At 41.5% G+C, this 21,703-nt stretch overlaps 1 protein-coding gene and 1 long non-coding RNA gene across 6 annotated transcripts in view; one reads left to right on the forward strand and one right to left on the reverse strand.

The window, feature by feature from the left end:
- The window catches only part of FOXP1 (forkhead box P1), a 375,747-nt gene that overhangs the window by 90,242 nt on the left and 263,802 nt on the right, over positions 1-21,703 (forward strand). The window lies entirely within an intron of this gene.
- LOC140609991 (uncharacterized) lies at positions 12,634-15,197 on the reverse strand. The gene is made up of 2 exons (XR_012011782.1): positions 14,815-15,197; positions 12,634-14,109 (listed from the first exon to the last, which is right to left on the reverse strand). It is a non-coding gene; the product is annotated as an uncharacterized lncRNA (long non-coding RNA).

Consider the following 21,703-nt stretch of genomic DNA (forward strand, 5'->3'; position numbering starts at 1 on the left):
CAGGAAATGCTCATGGGGCTAGATTTCTCCATTTCTTCATTTTTTCCATCAGGCCTTCAACAAAATAGTATTCATTTTTCCACATCCTGCAAACTTCCTCTGTCACTCACCTCCTCTTTGTGCCCATTCTATAAGTTTTTCGTTATCTGTAACACTGGGCTGCAAAAAATAGGAAAGAAGTTTCCTGGTTTGCAGATTTGGATACTGGTCTTTAATGACTTTAATGACTGTTGGCTGGAATTTGATGTTGAATTTAGGAGCAGCCAGATAGAACCTAGGAGCACAGTATCACATATGGTGAATTATAATGAGCATGGCTTTTGTGAGCTCACTCTCTTCCTGTGAGCCAGTGTCAAGCAGGGCTCTTCCCATCATACTGGTTGATTCTTTGGTTGCAAGCAACAGAGATTACCTCTGGCCAACCTAAAAGAGTTTATTGGAGGAATAGCCAGCTTTCAGAATGAACTGAAATTTGAGGAAGGCTAGGACAATTCCAGCATCCAGGGAGCTGGAATGACTTGACCAGCTCACCACTGTCACTGCTGAAACCAGTGCTCCCTGCGTGTTTCTCTGTCTTCACATCAGTCTGCCTAAACAAATCCGATGGGCCTAGTTGGCATCATGTAGCTACCTGATGGCTATGAGAGGGCAGGGGACTTTGAGGATTCCCACCCTGCTTGGAACAGTGAGAGAGGGTGGTGATTCCCCAAAAAGAAATTGAACTAAGAATGGATTCTGGATAGCCCCCAAAATGCAACAAATACCAGCTGTCCCTGAATTTTACATGAATAGTAGAGTTTATTGAAGAGAGGTGCACAGTTTTTCTCTATAAATAAAGTCCCATCTACTGTAGCTTTAAATCTCCCTTCTGATGAGGATCTGGATTTGTTCATCAGTGGTATCAGGGAACCTTCCAGCTTTGCATCATGGTGAGCCTGACAAGCCCACCTCTACCCTGTATGGCTTCATCTAGTGGTTAAGTCATTGGGAAAGATGTAATGACACATATCCAGACCTGTAGTCAGCTTCCTACTGAAGACCTTCCTCCAGCAAGTCCTCATAAAACCCAAGCTCTAAAAACCCATCATCAAATAATAAAAGAGAAATAGAGTAAACGCACAATTCATGAGATTAATATAGAGGAGGAAGACAATTTTTTTTCTAATAATCTTGACTTTTATATCCTACTTTATGGGGGTGCTGTTTTAATTTCATGTTCATTTACTTTAATTACTTCTTGCATGTAGTTTGCAGGGAAGTTTGCCATTTTCCAACATCTAAAAGATGGCTTACTTGAGTTTCGTTTCAGTCCCTGTTAGAATTAATATATAATAAAACCCAGTGTGTATATTTCTCATTTTTCACCTCAAAGGATTATTCATCATAATAGAATCAGTTTTTTCCAGGGAGATTTTATCAGACTTACAAGTCAAATTAGTTGAATGCATTTCTTCTGCTAATAAACAGAGAACCTTTACCCTGGAAGCATCTCTATACTGAATTCCAATAATTCAATGTTTCTTTGCCTCAAGAGATCAACCTATAAACGACCTAGGAATAAAAACATAAATTTATTAGCCTAAAAGGAGATTGTTAAGATGGGAGAATTTAAGAGGATAAAAGTGAAGAAAGGTCATAAAATCAAAATATAAATACTGAGTGTATGTTGGGTTGTATTAAAAGAAAAAGAATTTTAGAGGGATAGCCTTCATTTTCTGTACCCCAAACTGAGCATTTTGGGGGACAGATTTTTATGTGTTAGTAGTTGCATTGATTTGTGTGTTGCATCTGAGGGCAGTGTAGGATGAGTAAGGGGCTACTGTGTTGGTACCTAATAAAAGTCTTGGATTTCTAGCTTAGAGGGTAATTGGAGTTTTTGTGGGATCAAGCCAAGTTGCACGGTGACTGATTTGATCCCTGCCTCCATTTTAATTCGTCTTATGGTCTATAGGTCCAAGGTCAGTTGTGGGAAGGTTTTGGCCCTGAAACTATGACAAGCCCTTACATGAATGGAAAGGAGGTGTAGTTTCTTTCAAGTACATTTATGAGAGGTTGCTGTGATTACTGCTTATTGCTTGACAGTGGTGGGCTCAATGGTTCTTGGTGCAAGTTAGTTCTAAATCTTGCTTTATGTTAAGTTCGAATCATCCTGACCTTCCCAGACTGCTCGCTTATAGATGTTTCAGATGTTGAGATGCCGGTCATTTTCTCTACTTCATAACTGAGACATGCTTTCCTCTCTCTGTAAGAAGAGGAAGATTTGACCCTATAGAAGAGAGATGAACGTGGATTTCCTTTTACTCTGTAGATAAGATCTGCTGTCGTGAAAGGTGCAGGTGAACAGATTGCTTCGGCAGGAACTCTGGGAATCCAGTTGTAAATGACAAGAGAGAAATTTCTGAGGGCTCATAGGAAAGCCCTCTTCAGTATGTAGTTGAAATTCACCTTCTCTAGTATTTTGCACAAGATTGAGAATAAAAATGGTTGTGATTGATGAAGCATTCAGTGTATATCTAACTGTAAGTCGGACTAGAGGGACTTTTAAATCACCCAAATGAAAGATTGCATTATCATGAACATTAATATGTAACAGTTAAGTGTGTCGTTGCTTATCATAAGTCCTGGCATTCACAGGGCTCTATGAAGCCAGTCAACCAAAAAGGAAAAACTTTTAGCAAACGCCAGTCCACGAAACCTCCATGAATGGGGCCAACCCAGTGGTCATGACTCTTAAGAAGTTATTTATTTTTGTGTTCCCAATCCATCTGTACGTTTTAGTCACACCATGAGTGGTGGGGAGAGGGGGTTGAAGATGTCCCCTGAGATATTTTTGGAAAGAGAAACGTAGAGTTGAAACTGGGGGACAAGTTTATTCCTGGTGAGAAGAGGAAGTTTTAGGGAGGAAGAAAAATAGTGAACGGTAACTTATTAAGGGCATAGAGGTTAGGTTAGTTAAATGTTTAGAAAATTATTTATTTCTTATAGATTTGTTGCCATTCATGTGCCTGACAAATTAGCAGCTGTTAGAAAACTAATTCAAGAGGGTAGAAGTTGGATCATTCTTATCTTTTATCTTATGAAAAGCAATGTCTTCCTCCAAATTCTAAAGCAGTACACTTTTATAGCAGAAAATTTGAACTGTTAAAAAACATTTTAAAAATTAAAATTAACTCCTCAGCACACAGAGTTTAGTAAATAGAAGGAATATCCTTATGTGTGTAATATTTGAAAATATGTTAATTCATATCTATTTAATTGCACGGCATTGTCTTTTTTATTTGTCATATTTATCGTGGAACCATGTGGCCATAGATACTTTGTTGGTCTTTGAATTTACCATATTATCAAACCCAGAACCATTTTAATGTGATAAATTCATTAATGTTTTTCAAAATGGCAATAGGCACATCACATCAAAATTAAATCTTTGAATTGTTTGTGGAGGGAAGAGAGATGGAAAGACAAAGGAATGAGCATTTATTGAGCACCTAGTGCATACTGTGTGCTGTGGTAGGTGCTTTATGGTAATTTTGCAGTTCCTTATTCAGTACTGATGAGGAGAGAGGATCGTTAACAATCAGTGATTATTAACGCACTTATTTTGCACTTAGGTGAGAACTTTGACCTGTATCATTTTATTTGATTTTCCCCACAACCCAAAAGTTTACCTACTTCTCTTGTATGGAGAGGAAACCTGAGGCTCAGAAAAGTCAAGATAGTTACTTAAGGTCACACAGCTAGTAAGTATAAAGCCAGTCTGGCTGATGGTTCTTAACTACCCCAAGCTGCATGCCGCCCTGCTGTGCCCTCCTGCTCACGCCGGCATATATGCTACTCATATCCACTCTGCTAACTTGCCTTCCAGTATTTCCAAGTTTTTTTTTTTTTTTTTCTAGCCTACATGACCTTCTTTATAACTTCCCTGAAAGCTTATTTGTACCTCTTTTGTTCCTTTGGTGTGAAAATGCTGGGGGAACCAGCAAGTATGATGTTTTACAGGCCTTGCCCCATTCCATCCAGGTTGCATGCAACAGGCAACACTGAAGTGCCACTTGTGCCTGTTTGTGATGGTGATTTCAGGGTCCCTGCTGCTTGCTGTCAGCTCTCAGAGAGCATCCACAGCTCTTGCAGGATGAGCCAAAGAATCCTTTTTCCAGCCACCACTGCAGTGACTACACCGCAGGCACAATTCATGTGACTGTGGGTCCTGTGATCTGAGCCCAGGCTTCTTTCATGCTGTCTTAGAACAAGAAATGTTTATCACTTGGTTGCAGTTGTCCATGTTTTGTAGCTGGGGCTATGCACGTAACCATTTTCGTACAATGCGACCAGGTTTTCTGTAACAGCTGTTGGCCTGGAGCATTCTGTTTTACCTCTCTCTGTTTCTGTTTCTTCTCCTCAAAATTTTGAATAATTATTATACCTACCCCATAGAGTTGTTGGAAGACGGGAGGACATAGTGTAAGCTTTTATTTTAGCAAAATCCTTGTAGAGAATTGGCACACAGTAGGTATGAAGTGGTGGTGGTTTTCTTCAGGGAGCCTCTAAAGACTAAGAAGATTTTCTTTAGTGATAAGCTCTCAAGTGACAAGGGAACCATCTTAGATACCAGGAGAATTGGCTAATTACACTTTGATTAGTCAAGTTCCCCTCTAGGAGGTGATTTTTCTCTAGGATTTAGGATCTATCAATTAACATGTGTTCACCTGTTAATAACAGAAAACCTCATTAACAGTGGCTGAAAACATAAGGATATTTATCATTTACTTGCCCAGAAGTCTAAAGGTAGGGAGTTTCAAGACTGGTTCAGCACCTGAATAGTATCTGACTGCTGAGTTGGTTGATCTCTCATTCTTTTAGCTTTTTCCTCATAGCCACAAGATGGCTGCTACAGCTCCAGGCATTTTCTGCCTACATAGTTGCTTTCAAAGGCACAAAATGGGAGAAGAGGGCAAGGCAGAAAGAGCAAGAGAAAGATATTTTTGTGTGACTTTCCTCCAGTCAAGGAGGAAAAATATCTTTATGCTCCTTGTATCTTTTGCCTAGAACTTCATTTAATGTCTGTCCCTAATTGCAGAGAAAGTTGGATAGGGGACAATGCCTCCCCCCCCCCGTCCCCCACCCCGGCTTGAGGAGTAGGAGTGGGGAGTGAAGGAGTTGGGAATGGCTCTTGAATAGCCATCCAGCACTGTCTACATATGGAATAAAGTTTCCTACTTGACTAGCTAAGACCAACACAAAAATCTAGATTGTGCCTGGCAAAGGGTTATGAAGTTCTTATTTTGAGTGTTTTTTTGTTTTGTTTTTGTTTTTGTTTTAATTTTTGATACTGTTTAGAATGACAAGGCAGTTTTGGATTCCCACATTATAGCTGAAGCTGAAATTTCTTGGTATCCAGAGAGGATGAGTAAGTCTAACACTTTGTTTATTTTATTCATCATTAGGCTTTATCCCATCTCCAGCTCTCTGTATATCACCCAAGAAATACTTTGTAGATGGCTCAGCTTCCTGCTCAAAGCCATAGTCTGGATGTTTTACACTCTGCACATGGTGTTGGGTATGACTACTGTCCCTCACCCCGAAAATGTTCTTTGCTTCTGTATTTACCCATTGTGAAAGAAACATCCTGACAGCTGTGATGTATTTATAATGTCATGTGGCTGTTTTTACAGTCACTTTGTTACATTAGTACTAATCTTTCTCCCTAAGCTGAAAAATTCATCACACTTTGTGCGACAGGGAAAAGTTCCACCTGAATGTGTGTAGTTTGGAGTTTTCAGGGGAGAAACAGAGTAGAGAGATCTTACTGGGTAAGAAATCCTCCATAATGTCATTCTTGTTCTAAGTGGCTTGAGTGATTTGAACTGGTAGAGCAGAGGACTTCCTCCAGGAGAGCTAATGTCCCTGAAGACCCAGTTTACAGGCAATGTGTCCTAAAGAGTACTAAGAATGTTTTCCAAACAGTGAAAAAGATTACCTTGCTACTGGCTTCTTCTAGAATGCACTTGGTTTTAATCCACAAGTATATATCTCTTGCTCAAACTTGTCAACTAAATATTAAGTGTACAATTCTGCACAAAGCTGTGATTAGAATTCATAGAAAAATTAGATGAAAATTATTGGAAAAATTAGATTTAGAAAAAGAATGGATTTTTTTAAAAGTCATGACCAAAACCATTTCCACTGAGAATAAAATACAAATTTTAATTAATATATAGAATCTCAAACTGGGAACCAAATATCCATCTGCTGAGGATCGGATTCTCATGAATATGGAGAATTTGCCACACTTCTAAAACTGCACACAGTCCAAGATATAGTAGCCCTTAGATGTGTGTGGCTATTTAAATTTAAATTAATTAAAATTACATAAATTTAAGAATGTAGTTCCCTAGTGCACTAGCCATGTTTCAAGTGCTCAGTAGCCTCAAGTTGGAGAGCCTAGATCTGAACCCAGGTCGGAATGAAACACCTGATTGCTGGTACATTATAATGGTATCTACCTGCTGCCAAGAATGGTGGTCATTGGGAGCCCAGGTTGCTCACTCTGATCTCCTGGCTAATGATGCAGGCCTAGGGTGATGACATTCATCCCTTGATTGGGAAGAATGTCATTCCATCCCATCTAAGACATGATTTAGATGGTTGGCTCCACTTAGTTTGTAGGAAGAGGGATAGTGAGGAAGGAGAAAGCTGAGGAAAGAGGACAAGCAATAGCATGGCCCCCTTAGTTCTCTCAGCTCAGCTACATTAATGTCAACTGGGCTCCCAAGGGAGCTCTTTGGGTCCTTCCCTGCCTATAATTAGGACTATGGAACTTGGGGCAAGTCTTTTCTAGACTTAGCCTCAGACTTTAACCCTACTCCACATCAGTATTATATCCACACACAGGCTACCTGCAATCTTGGTCTTAGAAGTCAAGTCACTTTAAAACTCTAAGCTAAGGGACACCTAGGTGTCTCAGTGGTTGAGTGTCTGCCTTCGGTTCAGGTTGTGGTCCCTGGGGTCCTGGGATCAAGTTCTGCCTCAAGCTCCTCATAGGGGAGCCTGCTTCTCCCTTTGCCTTATGTCTCTGACTCTCTCTGTGTGTCTCTCATGAATACATAAATAAAATCTTAAAAAAAAAAAAAAAGACTCTAGCTGAGGAGCTACAGATCATCAGGGGCCACCCACCTGGGAGGGTAGACTTTCTCAACCTCAGCACTTACTGACATGTTGAGCCAGTAATTCTTCACTGTGGGAACTGTCTTGTGCATGGTAGGGTGTTTACAAGTACTCCCAGTTAGCATCACCACCCCTCTAGTTGTGAAAGTTAAAAATGTCTCCAGATCTTGCCAAATATTCTGTGGTTGACAGAATACCTCCTGGATGAGAATTACACATCTATTGAAACACTGCCCAATTGGGCTTTCTGTGGACAACCTCCACTGTCCAATGGAATAGCCACCAGGCATTTGAGGCTCTACCACTTACCTGCTCTGTGGCTAAAAACAGGCTACTAATCGGCTTTTTACCTAAACGAATGGGTTGGTCCATCCCTGACCTGAACCACCGCCACCAGGGTCCTAGAGAAGAGAGTTATAGTCCGTATTAGACTTCACACTGGATTTATTTTCGATCTCTAGTTTACTTTGCTTTGAGATCATCTTGAGTTCTTGACTGTGGGTCCTAACTCACTCTTCTAGCTCTTTCTTTCCGTTGGTAGCAGAGAACATGGCGGATGATCAGGTTACATAGCATATGTGAAATCTACAGATTTTGAGTATTAGCTGTGGGAGTTTGTTGATTTGTGTGTTTTTATTTGGTTTGCTTTCTCATCAGAGCTAATATACATTGCAGAGTTGAAGAACTACATATAGAATAGAATGTTTATTCAGTTTGACTTCCGGGACTGTACCTCTTGGTTACAAATAACGCTGCACCAATGAGCTGGCTAAGCACTTAAGGGAAGTTCCTTTGCTTATATAATGGAAAAGTCCAGGAGTAGGATTGTCTTCTATGGGAACTGTTAGGAATCTCTCCAGCTCTTGGACTCACTCTGACTTCTGTGTCCTGGCCACTTTCTTTTTTGTGGGGCCAAAGGCAGTCCATGTTCTCAAAGCTTTCAAAAGCCCAGCAAAAGGACAGTGTCTCTCTCAATTCTGACTTGGGACATGTCTATCCATCAGCCAATCAGGGCGGCCAGTAGAGTGGACCTCAGTGATTGGTCAGACCTGAGTGATGGCTCCACCCTCAGGAGCTGAGAGATGTATCCCCGGACTTTGGCATTTTGAAATGCCCATTCCCCAAAGAAAAATACGGCTGGTGTTATCAGAGGAAGAGGAGCTTGGGTGTTGGGCAGGCATAAACAACAGATATCCATTCCCCTGTTCTCCTTTGATTACACTTGCTCTGGCGACCCAGGAAAAATCTCTCACTTGCTGGTGTCTCCCTTGTGCCTCCAGAGTTGCTGGCAGGCCTTTGGCCTGAGTTTATTTACAGCATCAGCACACCTCTCTCTTCTTTCTTGCGATCTTGATACCCTGGTCTTTCCCCCAGAGGTTGGAGTAAATGGCCTTCTCTGAGCCACAATCAATGGCGTTCCGTAAGGTGTGACAGAAGAGGCCATCTGGCACTCGTCCCACTGTCGTTCCTCCCTGTCCAGGGAAGAGGCGCGTCTGAGGCATGAGGTCGCCGCTCAGTGAGGGGATGCTGTCCCTCAGAAGCCTCACCCCTAGACTCTGGTCTCTGGCACCGAAATGCCAGGAGTCAGACACCTGACAGAAGTACCTGTGTCCCTTTGTGAAATTCCCCATCAAAATTGGGTTGTGGAGTAATAATTAGCATGAAGATGATTTTTGAATACAATTCTAAGTTGGAGTGTTCTGCGCAGTACTTTCCCAAATATTGGATAGATTTTTTTTTTTTTAAGATGCTAGCGCTGAGATCACTGGCCCATTTCAATTTTTATTGAAACAAATAAACCCAATAAAAACACTTATGCTGAGAGCTATAGCGCCACAATAAAAGAATCACCCTGTATTGAATTTATTGATTTATTTATTTACTCCAACTGGAAAATCGAGTATTGTGTTAATGTATTTTATAAGAATCACACTGCTCGATGAAATGGCTAATTTATTTTAGCGTATACATAAATAGCTAGCAATTTTCCATGAGACAGGCTAATGAAAATGATGCCATGAAATTGTCTATACTGTGAGGAGTGACGGAGACCCGTTATTATTGGGTGAGCGCTAAGACGCGCTGAACTGGCCATCATATCTTTGAACTTTTGAACTGCTACTTGTTTCGTGTGATTTATTGATTTTGCTATCTCTCTGTTTAGCTCAACTTTAGTTTTTTTGCCCGGCAGTGCAGATAAGTGGCATAGGAGATTTAATTTCATGGGTATTTGGGGTTAAAACCTATCTTTAAGAAGAATGCTAAACATGTTTTAATAAAACATGAGTTGCAGGGGTTTTAGGTTTCTGTGTGATAGGGATCTGATAAGAACCAAGGCAGTTTAGAGGCCCGCCCAGGGGTTCCAGGCAGGGAGGCGCTCTTAGTTTCACAGCTGTGGAAGCTTCACCAGGGCCACGTGTGTTTTATTTCCTCAGTCAGCCTGGCTTCATTCATAATTGCATGTATCATTTCTTCCCTGCCCATGCCCTTTCGCTCAGGCCGTGTGTTTTGCCTCTCTGATGCCCGGTGCGGGGGTGGAGGTGAGGGTTGCAGGGTTGCAGGCAGTGGTGCTGTGCTTCTCCTCCTTTCCTTGCACACTGAGGACTGGCCGCTACTTAAACACCCTCCTGTGAGCAGATCTCTCAGGGAAAGTGCTTGCAGGAGCAGCCCCGGCTCTCACCTAGGGGACGAGGAAGCACGCTCCACCCCAGCCCCCGGCTGGCTCCCAGCGGCCAGGCTCCCTGCATGCGGGCTCTCGGTGGTCCTCATCCCCACTGCTGTCCTCCTCTGCCACCCCTGACCTTGAATGGGGATGTTTCCCTGCATCCCTGGGCGGGAATCTCCTACTGAGCCACAGTGGCCAGAAGGCAGCCTTACTTTTGATTGTTGTCTTTGGACCTGCAGAACTTTTCCTAAATATGTAACATCTTGAGAACTCATTCCTGATATTTTTTTGTTTGGTTGGCTAATTTCTAGAGGCTGACTTGACAACAGTATTTTATGCTTACTTTTTTTTCTTTTCTTTCTTTCTTTCTTTCTTTCTTTCTTTCTTTCTTTCTTTCTTTCTTTCTTTCTTCTTTCTTTTTGTGGGGGGGGTGGTTGGAGGAGGTGGGAAAGAGCTTTATCATGTAAAAGTAACCATCCTAGAAATTTCAGGTAATAAATTTTCAGGCGCATGAACGGTTAAGACTCTTCACTCTGTGACACAGTATGTGAATGTGGAATTTTTATGAAGGTAACCGTCTCTTTCTTTAAAAATCTGATTTATTTAGAAGGTACTTTTGAATGACCAAGTAATTTTAACCTTCAGGGAGAGATTGAGGTGGCGGTGGGGAGGGGGAGAAAGTAGGGGAGAGTTGGATCTTTGCAAGGGTTTGAAAATTCACATCCCCTTTAATGATTAAACTGGCAAGATCTTTATTTGGATGTTAAAAGCTTTTTCTTACATTGCAAACATTCTCAGCAAATTTACAGTCAGATATTTGGAAACAGCTAACACTTAAAAAAAAAAAAGAGGAGGAGGAGGAGGGCCTGTTTGAACTAGGAAACAAAATTAGTGGGAATGGCTAAAAAGACAGACTGACCCCAACACCATTAGCTTGGAAAAAAAAATTCCATTTCATTGCAACTATGTTATTGTTTACTTTACCATACACATCCTAATATGGTTACCTCCCTGTCAGAGGCGGCCAAGCCCAGGGGTTGAGAGGCCCCCTCCGGGAGAAAGCTCCTAACTGCCTCTCAGACAATAAGAAACAAACGGTACAACTCCACAAAAGGCTTCCCGGAAAATAAGTGTCAAATAAATCCTACAGAACTCTCGCTTCTGCCACTGAGCTCTGTATATGCAAACCTGTTCTTATGCCATCGCTGCCCGAGCTGAGCTGCGTTTGTTTGGAAATAAGCCATTGCTTTTTCTTTTTTCTTTTTTCCTTTTTAAAAAAAATTTTTCCCCCCACTTCAGCTGAGGGCTCTGGATTAATTCCTTGAGACGTATCTTTGCATACATGTCTCATGAGTTATGTTTCCTGGAGCCTTTTACTAGGAACATTAAGGTAAGAATGTTGATTTAGCCCGGGACCTTTGTCACTCAAACTAATGCTCATCAGTGATATAGACATTGTAAAGAAATATTGCAGAGGTCTTTTGTGGTTCCCCCTCCCAAACGGAGAGGTGCAGTTGCTTTTAATTGTCATGCATGGATTCGGGGGGGAAAAATGCCACCAGTTGTGGATGAGATGGAACAGAGGTGTACTCACTGGTGTAAACACTGGTGAAGACACCCCGATCCTGTGGCAGCCACTACAGTTCATTAGAAGGCTTTTCCTCTTGTTTCTTCCAATTCTTCTCTACTTGCAGTATTTCTTTTTCTTTTTTTTTTTTTCTTCTTCTTCTTTTTTTTCCTTCAACTCTCCTGATCTTTTCCAAATCCTCATGGTCTTGAGGCTTGCCTGTTATTATCTGCAACTCCAGAACAAAGGTAGGCTGCTCAACTCTGTGCTTCGGGGGAGGGCCAAGTTATTTTGGGAGGGATGTCTTCCTAATGCATGAGTGGCTGACCTAAAAGGCAGGGTGGGGGGGTGGGGAGATCACGCCTGGAGCCGAGGGATGAGAGAGCACGCACTGTGGCAGCTTTTATGGAGTGGAGTTTATTTTTATGCAACTTAAAAAGCAGCGGCATCTCTAGTAGAATGGACTCGTTAGCTCCTGAAATTCTTCTACACTTGATGTCACAGTGGTGTGTACATTGCATTACCAGACTGGGGTTCAGACATTTGGGGACACTTGAACTGACAGCAGCAGATAAGATTTCCTGGTTGGATGCTGTATTCAGTTTATCAAAATTAAATAAAGGATCTAGGTGGTTGGGTTTTCTTTTTTTCTCCTTTCCTTTTTTTATTTTTATTTTTATTTTTTGAATTTTAATGTAAAGGTGTGAGTGAGTGGGTGACTGGCATATGTCCTTTCTCGTTTTCCTTTGGTCTAATTGCTTTATATTCCCTGGACACCTTCACTTATTTCTCACTGGTTTGGTTCTCTTAATTTTGCGTAATCTGGTGCTCTGTGAGAATCAAGGTGGAGATTTGCTGTTTTTAACTAATTGTGCCTTGCTGGGTGGCGATACAATACAAAGAGTACAGACCACAAGAAATTCATCTCTACCTGAAAAGGGGAGTGGAATAGAGTAGTGCAGATTCATAATTGAAAACGAGAGCAAATTAAGCCTTAGTGAGGGATATTACAGGCTATTAATCATAATAAATATGTTTGGCAACGTTGGGTTTGCATTCTATAGTTTTCAGTTAAAATAAAATCAAAGTCAGTGATTACAAGAGGGAATAGTTCTTTGGCTTGAGACACGCTGGGCTGTACTTGCTCATTAGTTCAAGCCACATTAAAAGTGAGCAGTTTTGTTCCAGAATCAAGTATGTCGTTCCCAAGCAAATTTGAATACATCCCGTCCAAATGTAATCTCGGGTTCATGCCACGGTGCTTGTTTTTTTTTTTTCTTTTCCTTAACATCTCATCTTTAGCATGGAACTCGAGTGTAAGAATTTTATTTTACGTTATTACGATGCTCACACATTCCTGTTGGTTTCTTGGCTGCGGATCATCTCTGTGCATGCACGGTAGCCCCGTCAAGGTGAAGCTCTTTGAAAAATAGAAATCCAATGTATTTAACCAAAATGAGCTTGAACAGCCTCAAAGTTTGTATCTTAGAAAGCTGCTAATTATGCTTGTCGTAAAACATATCTGAGTGGAAGGTTCTGAGTCCAAACAGACTCGAGTGCTGCTTTAGAAATATAACTGTAGTCTGTGCTTTTAAAGAGGTTTATTTTTACTTTGGGGCCATGGAGGGGGTGATTGGAATTAGTAGCCTTTAATTAGACGGGGAGATATTCAAATTTTACAGGGATTTATGTTAGAACATGGAATGGCGGGTGGCTCTTTCCTCATTATGAATCCTCCCTGCACATAATGAGGTTCATCATTAGTTGATGGAGTGAATTTGCCCTAGCTCTACCTTGAAAGGCACATAATTTACATACTACTTCAGAGCCTAAGCTTTAATGGATTCCTCGATGAATAAAATGAAAAGCTACTTTCTTTAAATTTTTGAACACTGTTTAGATAATACGATTTTAATAAGACATTCAATTTGCTTGTTAAGTATATTTGAAAGTGCTTTTTTTTTTCTTTTTGAGAAAAATATATTTTGGCTTGCCTTGCTGTATATCACAGTGGATGGTTACCCTCACAGATATAGCAGAGAACATATGGGGTACGTTGGTAGGAAATGGGGAGAATCTGAGGCAGAGAGCTTTTTTTGCATGTGAGCCTTGAGATTATTGATTTTTGTGTAGAAACTCTTCAGACATTCAATGATTATAACAAAAAGGTTTGAAAACAAGCTTATTACCCATGTATGGTTTTGCATATCTAAAACGTGTGTACATGCTGGCTCCAGCCAACATTGACAAAACAGCTAGTTGCGCCTTCTGATTTATTTTAATGATGGAAGAGCAGAAACTTCCCTGGTGCAGCCGCATGTTTGGAACTGCTGTATGGGTACGCTCTGGTTCCAGGAGGGGAGACTGAATTGGAGGCTGTCTAACATGTTATCAGGTCATCAACTTAGGAGCGTTCTGGTCTACCCCATAAATTCCGCAAGTTCTCTGGCTCTGTCACTCTGTCTTTTGGTTGGAATGCGGAGAAAATCAGCTTTGAGTCGGCATGATTTGAGCATGGATGTCTCTTCAATAAGTATGGAGGCTTAGTAATAGCATGTTATTGAACATGTCCTTTGCTTGTTCGAGACAGGTCACCCCTGCGTTGTTATCACTGCGGCAAGTAGAGACAGGGTTCTGGTGGTTTGTCACACTCAGGAGCAGGGAAGATGTCTAAATATAAGTGAAGCCTTGTTTTGATAGAATGCTTTATTACCTGAAAATGATCAGCATATATTAACATTAATAGAATAGTCCATGTCATTCTTTTTTAGGTAATTTACCTCTGCTACAGACCTGTCTGCTTTAAAAAAAAAAAATCTTCCTCCCTTCTAAAACATATATTTGTTTAGAGAGTTTTCACTGAAGTGTACATGACAATTACAGCTGTTCATTAACAAAATTGGGTATTTGTTTTAAACTTTAACCAATCACTTTGATATGCTAATTATGGTGTAATTTAATTTGAGCCCTGTAATGATGATGCCGTTATTATGGACATAAATGATGCAGTTAAGCTGAGAGTAATCTCATTTGCATACTGTACATGCCAGTAAATTAAGCCCTTTCTTCGACTGCTTCAGCTTTAATTTTCCACTTCTTTTCACACAGCTCCTTTTCAGCCCCTCTCTTATAAGCCCACTTTGTAATAGTCCTGATGACTGTTTGATGTGAAGAGTTTCTGCACCACAATAATGCACGACAGAAGATGTAACATTTAAAGGATTCATTATCTTGCTGAGTGTTCCTTTAAGAACAGAGGATTAGAGACGGTGGAGGGGGGACAAAGTGTCCTTTCCATTGGACATGAAGGCCCCCAGTTAAAGTAATTTGAGATGCCAAATGCTCTCCACTCACACCCCCCCCCAGTCAGACTTGGGACCTATTATTTATAAATGATGCTCCCCCCCCCCCACCTTACCGTAGTTGATGGTCACAAATTGTGTTGCATTCAACAGCAGTGAACTTCATGTGATCCCTTATTGTAATTACCCCATGCTAGTTGGAGGCAAAAGTTTAATTTAGCCCACATAATACAATTCTTCAAATCTGGGCTCTTATAGATGAGATTATAATTTTAAACAATTCCGAGATAGACTGCCATTTTCAAAAGGATGTTCTTCTCTCCCCCCCCCATCTCTGCCTGGATTGTCAAATAAACACGAGTTTTTCCCAGGAGTGTCGCAGAGATGTCCTTGGAATGTAAGACCCTGCCTCTTTGCCCTCCTGGAGCCAGGAGACCTGCTGGGTGGCTTTCCATAGTCAGCCGTGGCCAGTAAACTGTCATTCCATTTGAAAAAAAAAAAAAAAGAATGCAGAGGCATAACTAAGCTCTTCTGCATCCGTGAGCGGGTTCTCCCTGTGGCTCCCGCTGAAGCCAGTGGGAGTTGAGTGGGTGTAACTGAGGACCGAATTTAGCTCTGTGTTTTTAAAAGGGTCATGGGCCTAAAAATAGTTCAAGCTTCTTGACTCTCCTGCAGGCTACTTCCTCGGCAAATGGGAGCATATTAAAGCAGAGTAATTGGCTGTGTCCATCCTCATTTCTTGGAGCTAAAAGTCTTGCCCTTCCTTTGTAAGTGTTCCCCAGATTTCTGCCTCTTGACCCAAACTTTTGCCAATTGATTTCCATCCCTTCCCCTAAGCGGTTCTGTCAGGAGGCTGCCTTTTCTTTTTTTTTTTTTTAAACATTGTGGCGGGCAGGGATTTCCTGGTGTTGCCAGGATAAAGTGCACACGGGCTTACTCAGCCTAGTAGCAATGACAACCAGAGCAGGGAGTTTTTGCCTCACTGTGGAACATTGATTTTTTAATTAAAAAATTTTTTTTAAAATAGGCTCCATGCCCAACATGGAGCTTGAACTCAGGATCCTGAGTTTAAGAGTCTCATGCTCTGCCGACTGAGCCAGCCAAGCGCCCCCGATTTTGGAAATCTTAATGGAGGCAAACAGCTCCTCTCCCAGCTGTTTTTGAATTAAGCAAATACTGCCGCACTGTTCACGTGATGCCAGGCCATTCAGCAATTTGAACTTCTCGAAAAGTGTCTACCTTAAAGGGCTTTTTGTCTCCCTGGGTATCATTTCAGAAGTGTCAGAGGAAAGCAAAGATGGGCCGAAGAGCTTGTAAAAATCTTTGTGTATGGCCATAATGTCTATCCAGTATTATGTTTTTCAAAAATGTGGAAATGTTTTGTTTTCCAGATCATTGAGGGAGACAGGGGAGAAGAGAAATAATTTTATGTAATCGTATAGAACATTTTTATTTTACTACATACTTTAGACATTCTCAGTTCAGACTAAGCCACTAATTGAGCAAATATTCCCACTGTGACACTTCATCCTTCTGCGAAGGTGAATAAACAAATGGGTGAAATGCAACCGGACTGTAGATTCCCTGAAGGCAAGGAATGCTGCTCAATTCGTGACACTTGGAATCACACCTTGCACATTATAGGTGTTCAAGAAATAGTTCCTGGTTGAAATCACCGTCCTTATTCCTATAGGCTTGTGGGCATCAAATAAGAAAATAAGGAGGGTGCCTGGCTGGCTTAGTGGGTGGGGCACGCAATTTGATCTCGGGATTGTGAGTTCGAACCCCATGTAGGGTTGTAAGGATTACTTGAAAATAAAATCGTAAAAAAAAAAAAAAAAGAAGAAGAAGAAGAAGAAGAAAGAAAATGCAGAAGGAAATGCTCGAGTCTAAGGCCTCTAACTATGCATGACAGTATTTGGATTGTAGACCCCATCAATCCATTCCTGCTTCAGCCCTTCCCTTGTGTGGGAGCCACTGTCAAGTCTGCAATTGGACAGGAGCCATCCTCCCTGGAAGCCCTACAGCCCAGATAATCGTCTTAATGCCTGTGATAGTAACTCAGGGTTCATGAGCAATAGCCATGTACTAAGTGGGTGTCCTGGGTGATGCCACTGAATCCTCCCAATAAACAGGCAAGGTAGGCACCGTTCTTGTCATTGTGTAGCCATGACATCTGTGATGCACATGCAGCTCTAGGTCACACAAACGTTATGCTGGAATCAAGACTTGTAAAAAAAAAAAAAAAAAAAAAAAAGACTTGTACTCCTTCAGGTAAGCTCTAGAGTCCTGACCCCTGGACAGTGCACTTCAGTCCTGCTTGTTGGAGACCCACAGACACACAGGCACTATATTACTACATACTGTGTGTACCTACATAGATATATGACACATACCAAAAAAAAAGATATATGACACATATGTATGTATTTAACATATTTACATAACTACATTGTGTGTGTGTGTCGCACATTTCTTGAACAGCAGCTGCTAAGCACTCGACATCTTTCACTGTCCTAGAGGATGGAGGCCTGACAGGGTACCTGTTATCTGTCCCTGCTTACCGATAAGGAAATTGGCATCCACTCAGATTGAATAACTTGCTTAGACAGATAGAAAGCGACTGAAGGGAGCTTCGAACCCACACCTGTCTGTCCCAAAGCACTTGCTCAATTAAAATCACCACTTCATGCTCCCCGCGAATCTTTCAGTCACTTGAGAACATTTTGTGCTTCTCAGATACTTACTTTTTGAGTACCTGTGTTATTTAAGGGCTTTCATATTTATCTTATGTTTTGGGGATTTAGACTTTAAATGTATGCTCTGAATAACTGAGACATCTAATTTCCCAGTCTTCAGTGTGATGTAAATTCCTGGCAGGAAGCCACTGTCTCTTCACCGCCGTCCCCCTGCCCCCAAACTAGACTTTTGATAAATTCTTTTTTTCTTGGGGGAGGAAAATGCTGTGCTTCTTCCTTGCCTTTGATTGAAGTCTGTTTTACTTTTATCTTGACAGGTGACAGAATGAATATCAGCTGTAGAATTTATAGATATATGGATCTGTAGATGTTTCCATGCATCCCCGTGGACGTGCACAGACTTGTGGCTTGTACTGTTAACACACGATGCAGGCCACATGTGGAGAGAGAAGGGGGGAACATTTCAAGGAAACTCTAGCTTCTTTTCCAAGCACTGTCCCTCTCCTCTCTTAGCAGTCCCAATCCAGGCAAGCAAAGTGATGGCAGTGTGGATGGCATCCCTTCCTCTTATATTTAGGAACTTTTCCAGTCCAGAATCTTGGACTGTTCTTAGGCCTGTGTTAGCTTGCATGGGAGCCATCATCCAGATGTGGCGACTGGGCTCTCTAAGTGTGGCTAGCTTGAATCAAGGATGTGCCATTTGTACAAAATACATACTTAATGTATATGGATGAGTTTAGTGACTTAGTATGAAAAAGAAGAATGTAAGATAACTTGTTAATAACTTTGTTGATTACATGTTGAAATTAAAATATTAGGGACATAATAAGTCAGAGGAAGTATATTTTTAAAAGTAATTTCTGGGGTACCTGGGTGGCTCAGTCACTTAAGCAACTGGCTTTGGCTCAGGTCATGATCTCAGTGTCTTGGGATTGAGCCCTACATCATGTTCTGTATTCAGCAAGTCTGCTTGCCCTTCTCTCTCCCCCTGCTCATGTGCTTTTTTTCTCTCTCAAATAAATAAAATCTTAAAAATAAAAGTAATTTCCCCTATTTCTTTCTGCTTTTAAAAATGTGGCTGGTAGATATTTTAAAATTATAGATATGGCTTATATTTGTGGCCCTCAGTACATTTCTGTGAGACAATACAACTCTAGAATGGATGTCTCACCTCACTGTGCATGATGACTGATAGACCAAGTAGAGTGGCCCAAAGATTTATCCCCCAAATGAATAGCGAGCTGCAGTCAGCATGTTCCACTGAGGACGTAGCCCACAGTAGAGGCATAGAAAGTATTTTGGGATGCAGTCCCAGACAACACATATTTCTACACGGAAGACACTAAGGAAATAATCCCCTTGATTGTTTGCACACCTTATCCTTTCTAACCAGGCTGGGAATCTAGCACCTACCCCACTTGGTTTGAAAAACGTGAACTTAGGAAGTATTTATATACCCAGCCAGCATCCTTGATGCAAGTAAATCTTGGATCATCTCTTATAATGATTCCATTAGCATAGGTCATCAGAAGATAGTACTAATGGGATCATTATAGGGCCACGGGCTCCTCTTGGAGCCTTTCTGCTAGATAAACACATGCATTTGTCTCTTTGAGACTTTCCTGATAGATAATCTTTACCTAGTACAGGTGTACCCAACCTTAAGTAAACTCTACCTATAAATGGAGTTGTTGTTGTTGTTGTTTTTAAAGTTTATTTTTTTTTTTGGTAATCCTTATACCTAATGTGGGGCTCAAACTCATCACCCCAAGATCAAGAGTCATGTGCTCTTCCAACTGAGCCAACCAGCCAGATGCCCCTGTTTGTGTGTGTGTGTGTTTTTAAGAGAGGCGACATTATATGAATGTACACTATTCAACAAACATTTATTAGGTGTCTGTTTTATTAGGCGTGGTGGGCTTCCTGCCTTCAGAAAGCTGGTTAACTATCTGGATAAATAAGAAGTAATCCATATGGCTTCAACCCAGGACGTGAACATTCAGTGTTGGTAGCTCAGAGCTGTTGTTTGCCTTATAAGAAGATTCTTTGATTTTCCTAGAGACTTCACAGTGTCCATTAATGATTCACATGTTCTTCACATTCTATTTATTGTACAGATGATGTAGGGGAAATGTGATTTTAATTGTAAATGGTCAATAACCCCAACCCTGTGGAAAAGTGTGTTACACACCTACAAGTTTTTTTTTTCCCCCTAAGCATCTATATTAGTCCTTAGAAACCCAGGGAAGTGTGATATGCGGTCTTTTCTAAGATTTTTTTTCCCCCATCAGAATAGATGGAAGCCTTCACTGGAATGAACACATGGAAATTATAGCTGTCACCTCATCCATTAAAAGCAGGCATTCAAGTGGGATATTATCCCACTTTACTTTTTGGTCCTTAAGAAGTCAAGGGACAGGGTATTAGATGTGAGATGGCCACAGGAATACTGGGTCCTGGCAAAGATCAGTACCCGGCACGAAATGTGCCCACTTACTTGTTAAGTGCTGAAAACGCTCACCCCTCCCTCTGCCCTAGTCTGCCTTGAAGCTGCGGCTTCATTAGTATCAATTGGTTTTCAGGGTGTTTATATCTCTGGGCCACTGGCTCCTGGCTATGATTATTGCTTGAAATTTTCCATACACTGCTTCCATTTTCAATCATCTTACCCCTAGTTGGCCTATCGTCGACTCTTTGAACTTCACAGGGGAATCGTGTTAATGGTAGCTTTTGTCCTATGCGTAGCTGGGAAAGAAAAAGCCTTCAACTCATCTGCCGAAACATTTCTTTGCAGACACCTCAGAGAGGAGAGCCTCCACCCCTGCACCACCCTTGCCCACCAGCAAATCATCTCTGAACAGAAGGGAACAGCTGTTCCTGGAAATGTCCTTGGAACTGCAAAACTTTCTATAAGGCAGTGTGACTTGCAGCTCTAAGGTTTTAAAGAGCAATCCCGCTCTTCCTCCCCTACCTCCTAACCCTGCAGTGCTACTGCTGTCAATTCTTCTACGAGGAAAGGTTCTGGAAAGGCAGTCTGTGGCATTCCGGGTTGTCCATTCTATCAGGTGGTGTCAGATATAGGAGGGGACGTCTGCTGGCTTGATCTGAAGCTGGAATGTAGCGAATGGTTAGTACCCTTTTACTGCATACTGTTTGAGGTGTTTGTCCTTAACCATTAGTCTAGTTGTCCAAAAGGATTTGTTAGTTTCTCGATTTAATGGTTCAGCATTTTTTTCTTTTTTTTGGCCCTTCACCTATTATACATGTGAAAGGTATCTCAGTTTCTTATAACCAGGGGCGCCCTTCTATCTCCCTCTCTCCAAATGGACATGCAGGAAGCAGCAATTCTGCACATGGTGGACATGGTGCACTTGTACCATCCAAGGTCCATAATGGTTGTGTAAGAGCAAAGGCCAGGAGCAGCTCCAACACCCAAGTTAGTGACTGCAGTCATGCCGTATATTGAGGATACAAACCCCTGAGAAAAAGAACAAAAATTCTCTGTCATGGAATGAGGTTCGATTTGAACTGAAAGCCCCTTGGGTATAACAAGGCCTCTGGTTCTGTTTCTGATCGCTTTTTCATGTGTTCTAGAAGTTTTCCTAACTGCCTTCCTTGTTGTATTCCAAAGATAAGTCCACCCTCACCCTCTCCTGCCCTTCACGGTGTCTGCAGGAATCAGTGAGGGAGCACATTCTGTGGAGCTACATCACATGTTATAATCTTCATATTGGTTTTGGTAGGCTGTGCCTGGGTCCCTCTCCTTCAGAGTCCCATTAGAGGCTCCACCCCCTTTTTAAATGTCAATTTGAAATAATTTTTCTCCTTGGAACTCTGTTTTCTTTCCACTTTTTCAGATCTATTGACACGGACATGCTTCCTACCTTAGAGAAAACCTATTTATTTATTTTAGCTTTTATTTACTACCATGAAGATGCCATGGAGCATCAGCTGGGGGATCCTGGAGAGCAATAGCTAGAAGATGGGTAAAGGGACTTAACTGTTTCACTTTGCCAGTGCTCACAGCAGACATTGCTAATCGATCACAGAGCTGTTTCTCAGCCTGACTGTGGCCTATGAATCTTTTTCTTCAGAAGGCAGCACCAGCTTCTTGCTAATTCATAGTGCTTGGCGTGGAATCTATTTGCCTTCCCTGCTCTAACTGTTAAGATTTGCTAATATGTGAATTCAGCTAGTTGGATGCTATTAATGAATGGTGGTACATCTTTTATCTTAATACTATCAAATTCCCCAGATGTTATCTCAGTTTCCTAAGCCACCCAGCCTCTTAAGAGTTAATGTTTTG

Source organism: Canis lupus, chromosome 19, assembly GCF_048164855.1.
Source record: "Canis lupus baileyi chromosome 19, mCanLup2.hap1, whole genome shotgun sequence".
Lineage (NCBI taxonomy): Eukaryota > Metazoa > Chordata > Mammalia > Carnivora > Canidae > Canis > Canis lupus.